The sequence below is a fragment of the Mustela putorius genome, unplaced genomic scaffold, assembly GCF_011764305.1.
Source record: "Mustela putorius furo isolate JIRA1106 unplaced genomic scaffold, ASM1176430v1.1 tig00000585_pilon_pilon_pilon, whole genome shotgun sequence".
NCBI lineage: Eukaryota > Metazoa > Chordata > Mammalia > Carnivora > Mustelidae > Mustela > Mustela putorius.
This window is the reverse complement of record NW_025421424.1, coordinates 473,159-490,117: the sequence shown is the minus strand read 5'-3', so window position 1 is coordinate 490,117 and position 16,959 is coordinate 473,159. Positions and strand designations below refer to the sequence as shown.

The following is a 16,959-nucleotide window of genomic DNA, read 5'->3' as shown; positions in this document are numbered from 1 at the left end:
TCAGATCCACCTGGACAGGGGTACTCATCATAGTAGAAATAGTTTAATTATTGTTGAACATCTGTTGGTGCCACATGCTATGCTGAGTGATCTGGTGATAGCATTTCTAATCCTCACAACAACCCTGAAAGGCAAATTTTATCCCCATTTTCTAGGAACCGAAGCGCTTGAAGATACTATCTTGTCTCAGGTTGCCTAATTCAAATCCAGATTTATCTGCCCCAGAAGTCAATATTCTTTGCATTATAGCTTCTTCAATAGGCTCCCAGGTGGCGGAATTTAGATGGAGAAAAGGGGAAAAAAACAAAAGATACAGATTTAGGCAGGATGCGAGAGAAGGTAGACCAGAGAAAACAGTCCCAAGATCTTCAAGTTAGAACACTGGCTCAGAGAATGAGCCCACCACTGAGGGTAAGAAGAGAGATGGCTGGCAACCAACTTTTATATACCCAAGGAATTAAACAAAATTCTAATATAGTTCAATATGTTTAAACTATATTACTAACCCTCTAACTGGTAGAAACCAGTATGTTGAAAACATAGAAGATCATCATTGGATAGCCTCATGAATATCCATATTCATAAATAAATATCTTTTATTTGGTGTCAAATGAAAGAAACAACAAGGAAACAAGATACTTTTTCAAAATTCATTTCAGATAAACTCAGTGATGGTCATTAGGTCATTAATTGTTGTGGTAGAAGGGCCTATTTGAGAAGTTCACCATTTAAGGAAAGTTTGACTTTTTTGGCAGCTTGATATGTTTCCTTTTAAGAGGCAGTGAGAATGCTGTAACTCATTTTCTTTCTCTTTTGGTTTTAACTGTTTTGAAGTTCAGAGGAAAATATAATCTAGTTATAGTATTTATATACACTTGGGTTTTTATTATATATTTTTTTCTATAGCTTTTGAATTTTCTATCTTTATGCTAGTTTTTGTTATATTTGTTTTGGTTGCATGTGAGGTGTTGCTTACATTTTTGCAACTCTCTTTAAACCTCTTGTGGATAAATTAAAGTTAAAATGAAAACAAATCAAGTATTTTTGGAAGTGTGAATTTAAATTTAAGTTAAATAAAAAGGCGTCATTTTTCATAGCTTGAAATTTTACCATTTTACCCATTTGGAACTATTCCATAAAGACAGACTCTTTACTTTGTACCACCTTTACCTAGACATTTGGTGTTTTTATCATTTCCTGGAAAGGTAAAGAAAGCAGTGCTTGCCCTTCCCTGCATTAAGAAGAGAGTTCCAAAAATAAAATGCTTCTAAAATCAAAGACTGCTAATGCAGTAAAAGATGGGTTTCTTTTGGTTGAATTTATTAGGGTGTTAGCAGTATGGGATTATTTGGGATTGAGAGTTTATAAATCAGTGGTTCTTACTTTGGAGGATCACAAACTCCTTTTGAAAACCTAATGAGAGATATTAGCCCTGTCCTCAGAAAAATGTTCAAGTATGTTCCTTGACCTTTTAACTACAATTTCTTGAGGGTACACATACCTCCTGCAAGGGGGCTGGAATAGACATGACTCCTCTTCACTGCAAAAGCCCTCAGTCCTGGCCACCAGACCACCAAGGAGCTACCTCTTTACTATGGATAGTGAGGAGAGCAAGGCAGACACTTCAGTAGGCTCTCAATACCCCTGCCCATCTCCCCTCCAGCAGCCTTTAGTTTTTTTCTCTGTAGTTAAGGGTCTCTTAGGTTTGCCCCTCTTTTTTTTGCCCCTTCCCCTATGTTCATGTGTTTGGTTTCTTACATTCCACATACGAGTGAAATTGTATGGTATTTCTCTAATTATTTCACTTAGCATAATACACCCAAACTCCAATCATGTTGTTGCAGATGGCAAGATTTCATTCTTTTTGAGGACTGAGTAAATATTTCATTATATTATATATATATATATAATATGTGTGTATGTATTATATATAACACATATTATATACATATAATATATACATTATACACACACACACCCCACATCTTTATCTGTTCATCACTCAATGGACATTTGGGCTCTTTCTGTAATATGGCTATCATTGATAGTGCTGCTATTAGCATCAGGGTGCATGTGCCCCTTCAAATCAGTATTTTTTTGTCCTTTGGGTAACTATCTAGTAGCAATTGCTGGGTCATAGGATAGTTCTATTTAAAAATTTTTGAGGAACCTGTTTTCCAGAGTGGCTGCACCAGTTTGTACCAACAGTGTAAGAGGATTCCCCTTTCTCTAAGTCCTTGACAACATCTATTGTTCCTGTGTTGTTAATTTTAGCCATTCTGACAGGTGTGAGATATTATCTCATCATGGTTTTGATTTCTGTTTCCCTGATGATGAGTCATGTTGAGCATCTTTTCATGTGTCTGTTGGCCATCTGGATGTCTTCTTCAGGAAAATGTCTATTCATGTTGTCTGCCAATTTCTTAACTGGATTGTTTTATAGGTGTTGAGTTTGGTAAGTTCTTTATAGATTTTAGATACTAACCCTTTATCAGATACATCTATAGCAAATATATGCTCCCATTCCATAGGCTGCCTTTTAGTTTTGTTGACTGTTTCCTTCACTCTACAGAAGTTTTTATCTTTTTTTAAAAAGATTTTATTTATTTGAGAGAGAGAGAGCACGAGCAGGGAGGAGGAGGAGAAGCAGGCTCCCCACTGAGCAGGGAGCCTGATGTGGGACTCCATCCCAGGATTCCTGGATCATGACCTGAGCCGAAGGCAGACACCTAACCGACTGAGCTACCCAGGCACCCCAGAAGTTTTTAATCTTGATAAAGTCCCAATAGTTCATTTTTACTTTTGTTTCCCTTGCCTCCAGAGACGTGTCTAGCAAGAATTGCTGAGGCCGAGGTCAAAGAGGTTACTGCCTGTGTTCTCTAGGATTTTGATGGTTTCTGTCTCACATTTAGAGCTCTCATCCATTTTGAGTTTATTGTGTATGGTGCAAGTGGTCCAGTTTCATTCTTTTTTTTTTTTTTAAAGATTTTATTTATTTATTTGACAGAGAGAGATCACAAGCAGGCAGAGAGGCAGGCAGAGAGAGAGAGAGAGAGAGAGAGAGAGAGAGGAGGAAGCAGGCTCCCTGCTGAGCAGAGAGCCAGATGCGGGGCTCTACCCCAGGATCCTGAGATCATGACCTGAGCCTAAGGCAGCGGCTTAACCCACTGAGCCACCCAGGCGCCCTCCAGTTTCATTCTTCTGCATGTTGCTCTCCAGTTTTCCTAACACCATTTGTTGAAAAGACTCTTTTTTTCCTGCTTTGTCAATGATAGAGTTGTGCGTCCATTTCTGGGTTTTCTATTCTGCTCCATTGGTCTGTGTGTCTGTTTTTGTGCAGAAGTCCAGCATTGTGATGCCATCAGTTTTGCTTTTCTTTATTTGGTTACTTGGGGTCTTTTGTGGTTCTATACAAATTTTAGGAGTGTATTATCCTCTGTGAAAACGTGTCATGGGAATCTTGGGTATAAAGTAACCTAAATCTTTTAGGTTTCCTTGCCTGCAGTTCTTCTCAGTGGGGGCTCTATTAACATTTGAGAAGGGACAATTCTTTGTTTTGTAGAACTGTCCTGCCTAGTGCAGGACAGTAAGCATTCTTGTCTCACCTCTCCTGCTAAGTGCCACTTGCATCCAGTTGCCACTTGCAACCCAGTCACTGTAAATTTTTAAAGTACCCCTGCATATTTCTAAAGCCCCCCTCCTACCCCAAAGATACCACCACGGTTGAGGAAACCTTCTAGATATTCTCAATCCCAAGTGGTTTCACACTACCATGACGTAAACTGGATAAACTGGATTACTGAAAGTGTTTTTACGTTATGGATCATGCTTGCTTTAGAAACAGGTTTGGGGTGTGTGTGTGTGTAGCTCAAGGACACGACTTTCCCAGTACTCTCATATGAGAGAGACGTTTGATTCCTTTTACTTCACATTCTTGGTTTCTCTCTAGAGCCTCCTAAACACGGGGCCACACAAATTTAACCCTCAGCCCCTTTCCCTGTAGGTTTGGATTTAAAAGCCATGCTCCCAAAGCTGTAGGGATTTCCTACACCCCAGTCCAAACAGAGCAGCTCTGGTTTGAGCTCTTTTATATTTTGGGATTTGGGGCATGCTTTCATTAAGAAAAAAAGAGTTCTATTGCTTAAGTGGATTGAAAAGCCAACAGATTATATGTTTCTAAGTATCTCTTTTGGTTCCAAGTCTTTGTAATTACGGCTGTTCCTCAGTCCCATCGTTTGAGCAGAACTTGGAACCTGAGTGGGCTCCAGAGACATTTATACTGTTAAATCACACAGCAGGATTATCTCCTCCGTGTCAGACATTTTAGGCCTCTTGGGTATAGATTATTGCAAATTAGCAGAGAAGTATCATGAGATACTTCAATGGCGAGTTTTCAGTCTGTGAATTACTACCCCTTTGGGTCTACTTGCTGGATTTTTAGTTATACAGAGGTGATATCCACCTGGACTGTTCCTCAAAAGGACTTTGGGTATTTTGAATGATTCAAGCATATACAGACTCCTCTGTTTACCAAAGAGCTTTTGGCATACTTAGATGTTGTCATTAAAACAAATTGAACTGGTAGAAGAATTTGTCATGAGAGACAATTAATAATTAGGGTTAATGATTGATGCCTTGTGGTTGTTTATTTTGTTTGTTTGTTTGTTTGTTTTTTGTCCCTGGACATTTATTGCTAATCAGGTGAAGATTTCTCAGTTATTTAGGCCTGGACTTCAGCCACTCCTGTATCAGGAATTATGTCTGTCATTGTCACCAAATGTTAGATTTTATCTCCTTCCTTTGTTCCATCTTCGTTTTGTACTGTATTAACCAGCCAAAACTAACTTGGATTCTGATGCCAACCCAAGGAACTTTCTCAGCTAGTTGAGAATTCAAGTGTTGATCGAGCACTTAAAATTTGCTAGAGGGGCGCCTGGGTGGCTCAGTGGGTTAGGCCGCTGCCTTCGGCTCAGGTCATGATCTCAGGGTCCTGGGATCGAGTCCGCATCGGGCTCTCTGCTCAGCGGGGAGCCTGCTTCCTCCTCTCTCTGCCTGCCTCTCTGCCTACTTTGTGATCTCTCTCTGTCAAATAAATAAATAAAATCTTTAAAAAAAATTTGCTAGAAATATTTGATAGAATGAAGGCCTTCTAGGATATTATACAGTTTTGCCATGGAGACGAATATAACAGATGAAAAATAACAGTCTATGGGGTGCGTGGATGGCTCAGTGGGTTAAGCCACTGCCTTCAGCTCAGGTCATGATCTCAGGGTCCTATCAATTACCCCATCGGGCTCTCTGCTCAGCAGGGAGCCTGCTTCCCTCTCTCTCCCTGCCTGCCTGTCTACTTGTGTCTCTGTCAAATAAATAAATAAAATCTACAAAGTAAATGTAATACAGCACTTAATGGAAAAGTTGTATATTCAGTGCCTGAAGCAGCAGCTCTTAACTTTGGCTGCATGTTATAATCATCTGAGGAGGTTGAAAAAATTCTGATGTTCAGAGAATACCCCAAACCAATTAAATCAGAACTTCTGGGGGTGGAACACAACTGCCAGGATTTTTTTGTTTTTAATACTCCCTGTGCAATTGCGCATGTGGCTTAAGTTGAGAACCGTTAGTCTAAAGGGATGAAGAAGACAAGTCAGTCCCGTGTAGACAGGAATTTCTGTGGGCAGTAGGAAGAGTTGAGATTGATGCCATCTGGCATTGTGTGGGAAAATCTGATGTCACAAAGGGGCTAAGAGATTCTGTGGATCTTATAAGTGTATTTTATTTGTCAGAGAGAGAGAGAGAGTGAGCACAAGCAAGGGGAGTGGGAAGCAGAGGGAGACCCAGGCTCCCTGCTGAGCAAAGAATCCTATGTGGGACTCCATCCCAGGACTGTGGGATCATGACCTGAGCCAGAGGCAGACACTTAACCAACTGAGCCACCCAGGTGTTCCAATCCTATGGATCTTAAAGCTCCAAGTAAAAGACAATTTCAAGCAATTTGGAGAGGAGCTATGAATTCTACTGTCAGCTTTGCTACTGATGTGCAGCAGAGTTCCCAGAGTTTCTTCACTCCCTCTGGTGAAATTAACTGCATTTTGTCTCATTCAGTTCTAGTTTTGTTCGTGTGTAAAATCTTTCTACTCTTTAATTACTTTGTTCTTTCTCTATAAAATTTTAATTGTAGTAAAATACACTTACTATAAAATTTACTATCTTCACCATTTTAAAGTGTACAGTTCAGTAGTTTTAAGTATATTCACATTGTGCAACGAAATCTCCAGAACTCTTTATCTTGCAAAACTGAAACTCCGTACTCATTAAATGTAAACTTTTCCTTTTGAGGTAATTATAGCTTTATATGCAATTGTAATGATACAGAGAGATCCCATGTACCCTTTACACAGTTTCTCCCAATGGTAACCCCCTGGGAAATGTGGAGGCCAAGAAAAACAAGACTGTACCCACCTTGAGTCTAGCCCTGACATAAGTACAGCCATCCTGACAAAGCAAAAGCTGGCACCTTGCCCCCCCTCTCCACCTGCTCCCCTCCCCTCGGTAGGATGTGTGAACAAATAGTTAACTTGCAGAAATCACAATCCTGCAAGACAGGAGTCTTCCTCAGTTTACAAATGTCCCAGTGCTAAATCTCACTAACAAGGACACTTGAGAGGAGGAATGTGACATTCTATCAGGAAACTCTCAACTGTCTTCATGTTAGTGCCTCACTAGAGGAAAAACGGCCTTGGCTTGATAATAACCAGGCCTCAATATCCTGACAGTCTTCTTTACCCTGATAGCCCTTCTGAACACCCCTTTGTCCTCACCCACCCCCGAGTCCACACCTACTCCGCCTTTAAAAACTCTGACTATAGTCTGGTTTAGGGTCCAAGTCCCTACTCCGCTGCGTTGGGTATACTTGGGCCCAAGCTTAAGCTTGTAAAAATAAACCCTCATGTGACTGCATCGGTGTTGGCTCCTTGGTGGCCTCTCGGATGCGAAAACTCAGGCGTAACAGGAAACTATAGCGCGATATTGCAATCAAGATAGCTTACTCCATCACAAGGATCCCTCATGTTGCCATGCCTACTTCCCTCCCATCTCCATCCCTACCTTAAAATTAGTAAAAGCTCATCTTCTCCATTTCTGTGATTTTTGTCATTTTAAGAATGCTATATAGGGGCAACTGGGTGGCTCAGTTAAGCATCTGCCTTCAACTCAGGTCATGATCCCGGGGTCTTGGGATCAAGTCCTATGTCAGGCTCCCTGGAATCTGCTTCTCCTTCTCCTGCTCCCCCTACTTGTGTTCCCTCTCTTGCTATCTCTGTCAAATAAATAAATAGAGTCTTAAAAAAAGAAGAAGAATGTTATATAAGCAATCATATAGTGTGTAACCTTTCAGGATTAGTTGTTTTTTTTTTTTTTTTAAGATTTTATTTGTTTGACAGAGATCACAAGTAGGCAGAGAGAGGGGAGAAAGCAGGCTCCCTGCTGAGCAGAGAGCCCAATGTGGGGGTCGATCCCAGAAGCCTGGGATCATGACCCAAGCCAAAGGCAGAGGCTTTAACCCACTGCACCACCCCTTCAGGATGTTTTTTGTTTAATAAACTGCCAAACTGTTTTCCAGGGTGACTTGCACTATTTTACATTCCCAAAAGCAATGGATGAGTGATCCAGTTTCTCTGCATTTTCTGCATTCTCACCATTAGATAGTCATTAAAAAAAATTTTTTTTAGCCATTCTGATAGGTATGTAGTGGTATCTAATTGTGATTTCAATTTGTATTTCCCTAGTGGCTAATAATGTTGGACATCTTTCATGTGCTTATATGCTCTCTGTATATCCTTCATGTCTTTTTGACATTTTCTCATCAGACTGGGTTTTTTTACTGTTGAGTTTGAGAGTTTTTTAATATATTCTAGGTAATGGTCCTCTGTTGTGTATGTGGTTTACAAACATTTCCTCCCAATCACTGCTTGTCTTTTCATCCTCATAGGAGGGTCTTTTGCAAAAAAAAAAAAAAAAAGTATTTAATTTTGAAGAAGTCTACTTTATCAGTTTTTCCCTTTTATGGATCATGCTGCTGGTGTCAAATCTTTGACTAGCCCTAGCTCATGAAGAGCTTTTTTTTTTCTTCCTAAGAGTTCTACACTTCACGTTTAAGTTGTTGATCCACTTTGAGTCAGTTCTTATATAAGGTGTGAAACTAAAGTTGAGAGATTTTTTGGTTTGTTTTTTGTTTTTTTGACCAATGGATGTCCAATTTCTTCAGCAAGGTATACTGAAAAAGCTATTCTTTCTTCATTTAATTGCTTCTGTACCTTTGTAAAAAAAAAAAAAAGAAAAAAAAGTCAGTTTGGCATATTTGGTCTATTGTTGGGTTCTTTATTCTGTTTCATTGGTCTGTACATTTATTCTTCTGCCAATACCACACCATCCTGACACTGTAGTCTTATAAGTCTTAAAAATGAGTAAGCTGATTCTACCCAGTTAATTTTTTTTCAAAACTTTAATTTATCTTTTAAAAAATGTTTTTATTAACATATATATTATTTGTTTCAGGGGCACAGGTCTATGAATCATCAGTCTTACACAATTCACAGCACTCACCATAGCTCATACCCACCATACTGTCCATAACCCAGCCACCTTATCCCTCCCACCCCATCCCACTCAATTCTTCTTTTTTTTTTTTTTTTTAAAGATTTTATTTTTATTTATTTGACAGAGATCACAAGTGGGCAGAGAAGCAGGCAGAGAGAGAGAGGGAAGCAGGCTCCCAGCTGAGCAGAGACCCCGATGCAGGGCTCGATCCCAGGACTCTGGGATCATGACCTGAGCTGAAGGCAGAGGCTTTAACCCGCTGAGCCACCCAGGTGCCCCTCACTCAATTCTTCTTTTTCAAACTTCATTTTACTCATTCTAGCTCCTTTGCCTTTCCATTTAGCTTTTAGAATAATTTTGTCTATATCCACAAAAAATCTTGCTAGGATTTCTCCTTCACTGTTTTGTTTTTTTTAAGATTTTATTTATTCACCTGTCAGAGAGAGAGCAAGAGCCAGCACAGGCAGACAGAGTGGCAGGCAGAGGCAGAGGGAGAAGCAGGCTCCCTGCGGAGCAAGGAGCCCGACGTGGGACTCGATCCTAGGACGCTGGGATCATGACCCGAGCCGAAGGCAGCCGCCTAACCAACTGAGCCACCCAGGCGTCCCTCCTTCACTGTTTTAACTGTATAAATACACATCGGACATAAAGTCCACAATTTTAATCATTCCAAAGTGTACAGTTCAATAACATATAATACATTCAAAATGTTTTGCACCAGTCACCACTATCAAGTTCCAGAATGTTTTCATCTCCCCAAAAAAGAAACTCTGTACCCATTATTCAGTCATTCCCCAACATCTGGCAATGACCAGTCTGCTTCCCGTCTCTGTGGATTTGCCTTTTCTGGACATTTCATGTAAATGGAGTCATACAATATGTGATCTTTTGTGTCTGTTTTCTTTCTTTTAAGCATAACGTTTTCAAGGTGCATCCATACTGTATCATACCACTATGATACCATAGCTGGTATCAGTACCTCATTTCTTTTTATGTCCAAACAATAAGCCACTGTATTTATATACCATAGTTGTTTATCTGTGACTTTATTGACATTTGGGTGGTTTCTACTTGGGCTACTGTTAATAGCATGCTGCTATGAATGTACATGGATAGGATATCTTTTGAGTATCTGTTTTCAGTGCTTTGTGGTATAATGTACCTAGGAGTGAATTATTGGGTCATATATACTACGTTTAACTTTCTGAGGAACTGCCAAACTGTTTTCCACAGCAGCTGAAACATTTTACATTCCCACCAGCAAAGTATAAGTGTTCCAATTTCTCCTCATCCTCATCAGTACTTGTTATTTTCCATAACTGTAGCCAGCCCCAAAGTGTGAAATGATATCTTATTGCGGTATAGGCTTGCATTTCCCTAATGACCAATGACATCGAGAATCTTTTCATATGCTTGCTGGTTGTTTTGAGTATCTTCTTTGGAGATGTTCTCTTCATTTGCTCATTTGAAAATTGGGCTGTTTGTCTTTTTGTTGTTGAAATGTATTATGCCCTTTACTCTTGAAGAGTATTTTCCCTGATATAAGAATCTCGGTGGGGGCGCCTGGGTGGCTCAGTGGGTTGGGCCGCGCTGCCTTCGGCTCGGGTCATGATCTCAGGGTCCTGGGATCGAGGCCCGCATCGGGCTCTCTGCTCAGCAGGGAGCCTGCTTCCCTCTCTCTCTCTCTGCCTGCCTCTCCATCTACTTGTGATTTCTCTCTGTCAAGTAAATAAATAAAATCAATTAAAAAAAAAAAAAAAGAATCTCGGTGGACAGTCTTTTCTTTCAGTGTTTGAAAAATTTTGTGCCCCTTCTTCTGGCCTCCACGATTTCCAATGAGAAATCTGCCATTGATTTTCCCCCTACAAGTAAGGTGTCATTTTCCACTGCTTTCAGTATTTTTTATGTTTTTAGCTTTCAGTAGTTTGACTATGATGTGTCCTGGCATGAATTTGTTTGGGTTTATCCTCTTTGGGGTTTGCTCAGCTTCTTGAACACATAGGTTTTATCCCTCTGCCAAACTTGGGGAATTTCCAGCCACTATTTCTTTTTGTACTTTTTTCTGTCCTGTTCTTTTTTTCTTCTCCTCCTGGATATCCAATGATATCACAGATCTGTTGTTATAATCCCACAAGTCCCTGAGACTCTGCCTTTTTTTTTTTTTAATTTTTATTTATCCACTGTCCATGTTGAGTACTTTTGTCTTCTAGTTCACAGATTTTCCACTGCCCCCTCCATTCTGCTATTGAACCCATCCACTGAGATGGTTTGGTTTGGTTTGGTTATTGTTATTTTTTAGTTCTAAAATTTCCGTTTAGCTGTTGTTGTTGTCATCGTCATTGTTGTTGTTCTTTTTTTTTTTTTTTAGTTCTTCTTTTTCTTCTATTTCTTTGCTTCTATGTCTTTGCTGAAACTTAATTTCTCTATTGGGACTTTCTAATTTTTTCGTTTGTTTCAAGCATGGTTGTGATTGCTTGTTGAAACATTTTTATGATGACTGCTTTAAAATCTTTTCTTTAAAAAAGATTTTATTTATTTATTTGACAGAGAGAGATCACAAGTAGGCAGAGAGGCAGCAGAGAGAGAGGAGGAAGCAGGCTCCCCAGCAAGCAGAGAGCCTGATGCCGGGCTCCATTCCAGGACCCTGGGATCATGATCTGAGCCGAAGGTAGAGGCTTTAACCCACTGAGCCACCCAGGCACCCCATGCTTTAAAATCTTTGTCAGAGAATTCTAGTATCTGTCATCTAGGTGTGGTCTGTTTTCATTCAGTTGAAGATCTTTCTCATTGGTATGATGAGTGCTATTTTTATTAAAACCTGGACATTTTGAACTCTGGATCCTATTTAAAACTTCTTAGTTGGCTTTCTCCACTACTACTGTGGCAGTGAAAGTAAATGGGAGTGTCTTATTACAGCCAAGTAGGTGTAGGCTTCCAGTTTCCCCACTCAGCTTCTACTGACACCTGAGGGGTGGGGCTTCTCATTACTGCTTAGGTGAGGGCAGGGGTTATTAGGCTTTCACTGATACCAACCTGCCTGGGAGAAGTAGGAAGGTCTTTTTACTCCTTCCCACATGGTCTCCACTAATAGTAGGGATAGGGGCGGGGTCACCTTGATATCACTGGGTGTTGGTGAAACTGCTCTTTACCACCTCTCCTCTAGAACTAATCCAGCAGAGAAGGGAAGGAACACCTCCTAAAAGGCCTGGTGAAGGTGGATGTCTAGGCATCCCATTCAACCATTACCAGTGTTTGTTGGAGTGAGCAAAACAGTTCTTTCTCTGGTGTTTGGCTGGAGCGGAGTGCTGATTATCTAGAAGTTTTCTATTTTCCTAGGCTGCCTCTTTCCTGGTCCTTTGGCTAGAAAGAACAGGCTTGCTTTTGTTTTGTTTTGTTTTTTCCTTTGGCTGTCCCCACTGGCATTTCCAGGTTGCTGGCTTCTTCAGCACCACATCTGGGATTTGTGAGACAAAAAAAAAAAAAAAAAAAAAAAAAAAAAAAAAAAAAAAAAAAAAAACCCAGGAAATCACCAATGTGTGGCTCCTTAGGTTCTTTAGGCCCCTAGCTGGTCTGCCTCCTTTTCTCCACCTTTTCAAGTCTCTTAAGTTTGTTTTATGTGCAGTGTCCAAGCTTTTTAGTTGTATTAGCAGGAGGAATAGGGAAAAGTACAAGTACTCAATCTTCCCTGATCCATATTCTTTTATTCACTTGTTTATTTGGTTTTCCATTTGATTGTGAGCTATTTTTTTTTAAAGTTTATTTAATTAATCTCCATACCCAATGTGGAGCTCAAACTCAACAACCCCAGGATCAAGAATTGTATGCTCTTCTGACTGAACTAGCCAAGTGCCCCCTGATTATGAGTTCATTAAGTATATTTTGTGACTTCAATGCCTAGTCTGGCATATGATCTACAAATGTATGGAAAAAGGAAAAAAGAAAACAGAAGATGGAGTGAAGTGAAGGAATTGTACTCCTTCCCCCATCTTCCCTCATCCTGAATGATGAGGCCTCTCCTGTTTTGTTAAGATTTTTTATTTATTAGACAGATAAAGATCACAAGTAGGCAGAGAGAAAGGAGGAAGCAGGTGCCCTGCTGAGCAAAGAGCCCGATGTGGGGCTCGATCCCAGGACCCTGGGACCATGACCTGAGCCAAAGGCACAGGCTTTAACCCAATGAGCCACCCAGGTGCCCCCTCTCCTGGTAGTTTGATGTTGAGAAGGGTGACTAGCTCCCAGAGCTTGTACTTTCTTTCCTAGGTTCTCATGTGTTGCCAAAAATTACCAGCAGGTGGCAGAAAAATAGATTACAATGGGCTGTTATTGACTGAAATAAAAGGTTGATTTCCTCTGATATAGAGGAATAAATTCTACTATCCTACCCACCCCAATTTGGAATTGGTATACAATTCCAAAATGCTGAAAGTTAGTTACTTTTTTTCCATCCTTGGGGTACAGATTGTGGTTCTGTGGAACAGAGCTGGAGTAAAAGGAAATGGCCTCTGTTAATCTCCATGGTGACATGTGACAATGGGATTACTGGTTTTTGTGAAAATAACCATCTGGCATTTAGTAACAAATTTCTGGCATTTAAACCCCCAGGAAGGTGGAGATTGGAAGTCAGGAGGATGTATACTTTTCTTAAACAATATTTTAACATTAATACTTTAAAAGCAAAGCAAAAGAACATAAAACCCCACAAATTCCCCATGTCCTACTATCCATTCTTCTGTTAAGCCCTGCTGATATGCACACATCATTAGTGATTCATATTTAAATTCACTTTTTCATTATCGAAAATATTTTTTTATGTTAATGTGGAGGGGGACTGCTTTTAAAAATTTCGGTTTGAACTCATCAAAGTTAGTAACATTGGGATCTTCTGATTAAAAAAAAAAAAAAAAGCCTGAGTGGAGGCTTTTGTTTCATTCTTGTTTTTCTCAATTTTTTATTTTAAAAATTTTTACAAAAAACTCGAAAGAATAAAATAATGAGCACTCAATTACCCCTCACGTAGATTCATTGTCAGTATTTTGTTACATTTGTTTTTTCTCATATAGTCAAAAAAAGTTAATTTGCATACACTGATGGGTATGGTTTTTAATGTTCCTTCAGTGGAAGCATGCACCCCATTTCTTTTTTCCTTCTTACTCCCACTCTCCTTTCTTCATATTAAAAAACTGAAAAGCTCCATACCTCTGCCTTTCTCTTAGTCTCCCACCAGAGTTAAGCTCAGGTTCTGCTGACCACCAAGGACCCGTAGGCCCAGTGACTTTCACGTGACTGCAGTATTTGTTTTGGCCAGCAGAATTTGGTCTAAGTTCATAGACGAAAAAAAGCTGCCATAGGATCAGGATCTCCAAGCGTTGGTCACACGACGACCTTTATATTTCTTAAGGAAAAGTTTCTGTTCACCTGGGCAAAGCTCCAGCTAAAGGTCGTTACTTTTCTCCTGATCACAGTTCAGGAAATCAGGGCAACTACGTGAAGCTGAGAGCTTCTTTTCTGTCTCCGTCTCCTCCTGTTACTTATCTCTGGTCTTGGGGACTGTGATGGTGCGTTTCTGATCATCCCTCAGCTCTGGGAGCCAGGCTTCCGGGTTCTTCCGCGGGTTTACTAACTTCAAAAAAGAAACAAAGGAGTCAATTCCACCTGACAAAGGCGCAGTTTTCAGGAATCTCAAAACCCAAGGCAGTTGGAACGGTATACAGAAATTTAGGTAGAAACATACACTTCGAATCATATAATTTCTATCAGAAAGCTTTTACCAGCCTCCCTGGTGGTCTAGTGGTTAGGATTCGGCGCTCTCACCGCCGCGGCCCGGGTTCGATTCCCGGTCAGGGAAGAGTCATTTTAAAGTTGTGTTTTTTTTTTTTTGTTTGTTTAAACTATTCCACAGAATCCTTTTAATGATTAACATTGTTTCTCCTAGTCAGTTACCCGACTCGCCAAAGCTGAAATACAGGAAGTGCAGAAATATACAAAGTGAAAATTGTTCTCCGACCTATTAACTCCGATGTCCAGTTTAAAAAAAAACAATTGGAATTATGCTATTCATACTATTTTATTTCCAGATATTTTTAAAGTTAATATATTTCCAACACTTGTCAATGGAAATAAACGCTCTTCACTAACATGATATTTTCTTTCAATTTAATTTAGTTCTTGAAAAGGGTAGTGTATTTATTTACATGGTTTAGGATTCAAATATGCAAAGGCTGTAACTGACAAACTTAATTTTTATCTCTGCCATCTATTTTCCCTCTAATAAGGCAACCAATGTTACATTTCATATCTTATGCAAACGCAAGTACATGCACACATACTTATATATTTAAATATACTCCTCCTTGCACAAATGATAGCAATCTATACACGTTTTTTGGTACACTTTGCCTTTTTTACTTAACAATGTATTTTAGAAATATATTAGATTATACATCAAGTTTAGACTTGAAGAGTTTCCTCATTCTTCCTTATGGCACATAGTATTCTACTGTATTGATATTCCATAATTAATTGAATCAACTTCTTTTCGATGGACAGTTAGGTTATTTCTAATCCTTTGCTACTACAAACAATGCCGCCATAAACAATCTACCTTACTGTATTTACCTTAATGCATCTGCCCTATGAAAGTACTCTGAAATGCCTAATGAGTCCATCAGGGGAGACTTAACTTCCTAACTGGATTTGAGACACCTCCTTCAAACCACAATTGAAAAAATTAGAACTGATTTTAAAAACCTGTGAATCAATAAGAAACTACCATAGAATCTTTAATATAACCATAGGAGAAATCATAGAGCGCTGTCTTGTTTGGCTGGGTGTTAGAAATCTCTCTTAATGTAAATGACAGATAAAGAATTGTGACCAGAACTAGGCAGTTACTCCTCATAGGGAAAACAATCAAAAGTGGAAAGGGCCTGCGTTGGTGGTATAGTGGTGAGCATAGCTGCCTTCCAAGCAGTTGACCCGGGTTCGATTCCCGGCCAACGCAATATGCGTTTAGATTTTCTCCCCCGAAACTTTTAAGTAGTTCAATTCAGTAAACCGCCAGGGAAGGAAAGGATTTTGAGACTCTCAGTTCCGTGGTGAATCTATCTTAAAAGAGACCCTCTGGGGTTTTCCTAGCTGCAACGCCGAGCCAAGCCCGTGTGCTGGGTTCGGGCGCTGGCCTCGCACCAGTATATAACTATCCTTTTGGGGTCTTTAGGGCATTTTTTGGGGGTGGGGGTCTGAAATAAAGGCTGCTCGGATTTGATTTTCTAAATCCTCGGATGCGGCTCTGGTTTACTGAGGAATCAGAGTAAGGACGTCAGTACAAATCCCGCAGTTCCCGGAGAGATCCCTGTCACTTGGAACGGTGTCTAGCAAGAAGAAACGTAAAAGAGGGCCTTCGACCAGCTCTGCTTCTATCCGGGCTCCACCGCTGCAGGGACAGAAACCTCAATTCCAGGGTACAAGCTGGAAATGGAAGGAAAAGCGGCATGAGGAGGGGCGATCCTCGATGGTCCCAGCCGCAGCCCGCTGCCCAGCCGAAGGGCGATGCTGGCGCCTGAAGGCGGGATTTAGCCCAAAACCGGATTCAGGGGTCAAGACTTCGAGGTTGTGGAGTGGAAAAGTTTGGTGCTTTGATTGCTGCAGATCATTTAAACGGGGCAAATAAAACGGCAGCATAGGGTACCTATTCCTATTCCAAAAGGCATAAAATAAAACCCCGTTGCGTCGCCTGGCAAGTGGCGCGCCGTGATCGTATAGTGGTTAGTACTCTGCGTTGTGGCCGCAGCAACCTCGGTTCGAATCCGAGTCACGGCATATGGTGTGTCTGGGGTGGCCAGTTTTTTTTTCTTTCTTTCTTTTTTTTTTTTTTAATTAATATACAAAATCTTTTAAAGGGCTTGAAAAAAGCTTAATTCTCTCTTCGTTCCAAGCTCCTCGCAGAAATGCTGTTCACAAACTGGGTGAATTGTTTCTGTTCAGCTCCTTACCCCACTCGCCCCCCCCCCCCCCCAAACAAACAACCTAAGCGGCTCTGGCACGCGCGCACTTCAGGGCGGTCTGGGGAGTATCGGAGCTGCCACCAAGGCTGCAAAGGTGAGAACCCTTTGCTTCTGACTCTGGAACTCACCGCTTGTACCGTACATTGGAGAAATGAAAGTTGGGAGAGTGGAATGAAATCCCCTGGGGCTCTGACTCTCATCTGACTTGAAATCTCGCTAGGACGCGTAACAAATAGGGTATTTTACTTAAGCCACACAAAATTTTAGTATTTAAAAACAAATTCGTGCTCCCAGTGACACGTCCCTCAGCCACGCTTCCTCCCACCACCGTGGTTGTCACGGTTTAGGAAAAGAACAACAC

The 16,959-nt window shown here is 40.5% G+C and overlaps 3 non-coding genes across 3 annotated transcripts; all 3 read left to right on the top strand.

The window, feature by feature from the left end:
- The first annotated feature begins 14,368 nt into the window (after window positions 1-14,368).
- Window positions 14,369-14,440, top strand: TRNAE-CUC. Its single transcript has one exon. It is a non-coding gene; the product is annotated as a tRNA-Glu (tRNA).
- Window positions 14,441-15,523: 1,083 nt separating this feature from the next.
- TRNAG-UCC lies at window positions 15,524-15,595 on the top strand. The gene has a single exon. It is a non-coding gene; the product is annotated as a tRNA-Gly (tRNA).
- A 746-nt stretch (window positions 15,596-16,341) lies between these two features.
- On the top strand, window positions 16,342-16,413 carry TRNAH-GUG. The gene has a single exon. It is a non-coding gene; the product is annotated as a tRNA-His (tRNA).
- Window positions 16,414-16,959: the final 546 nt, after the last annotated feature.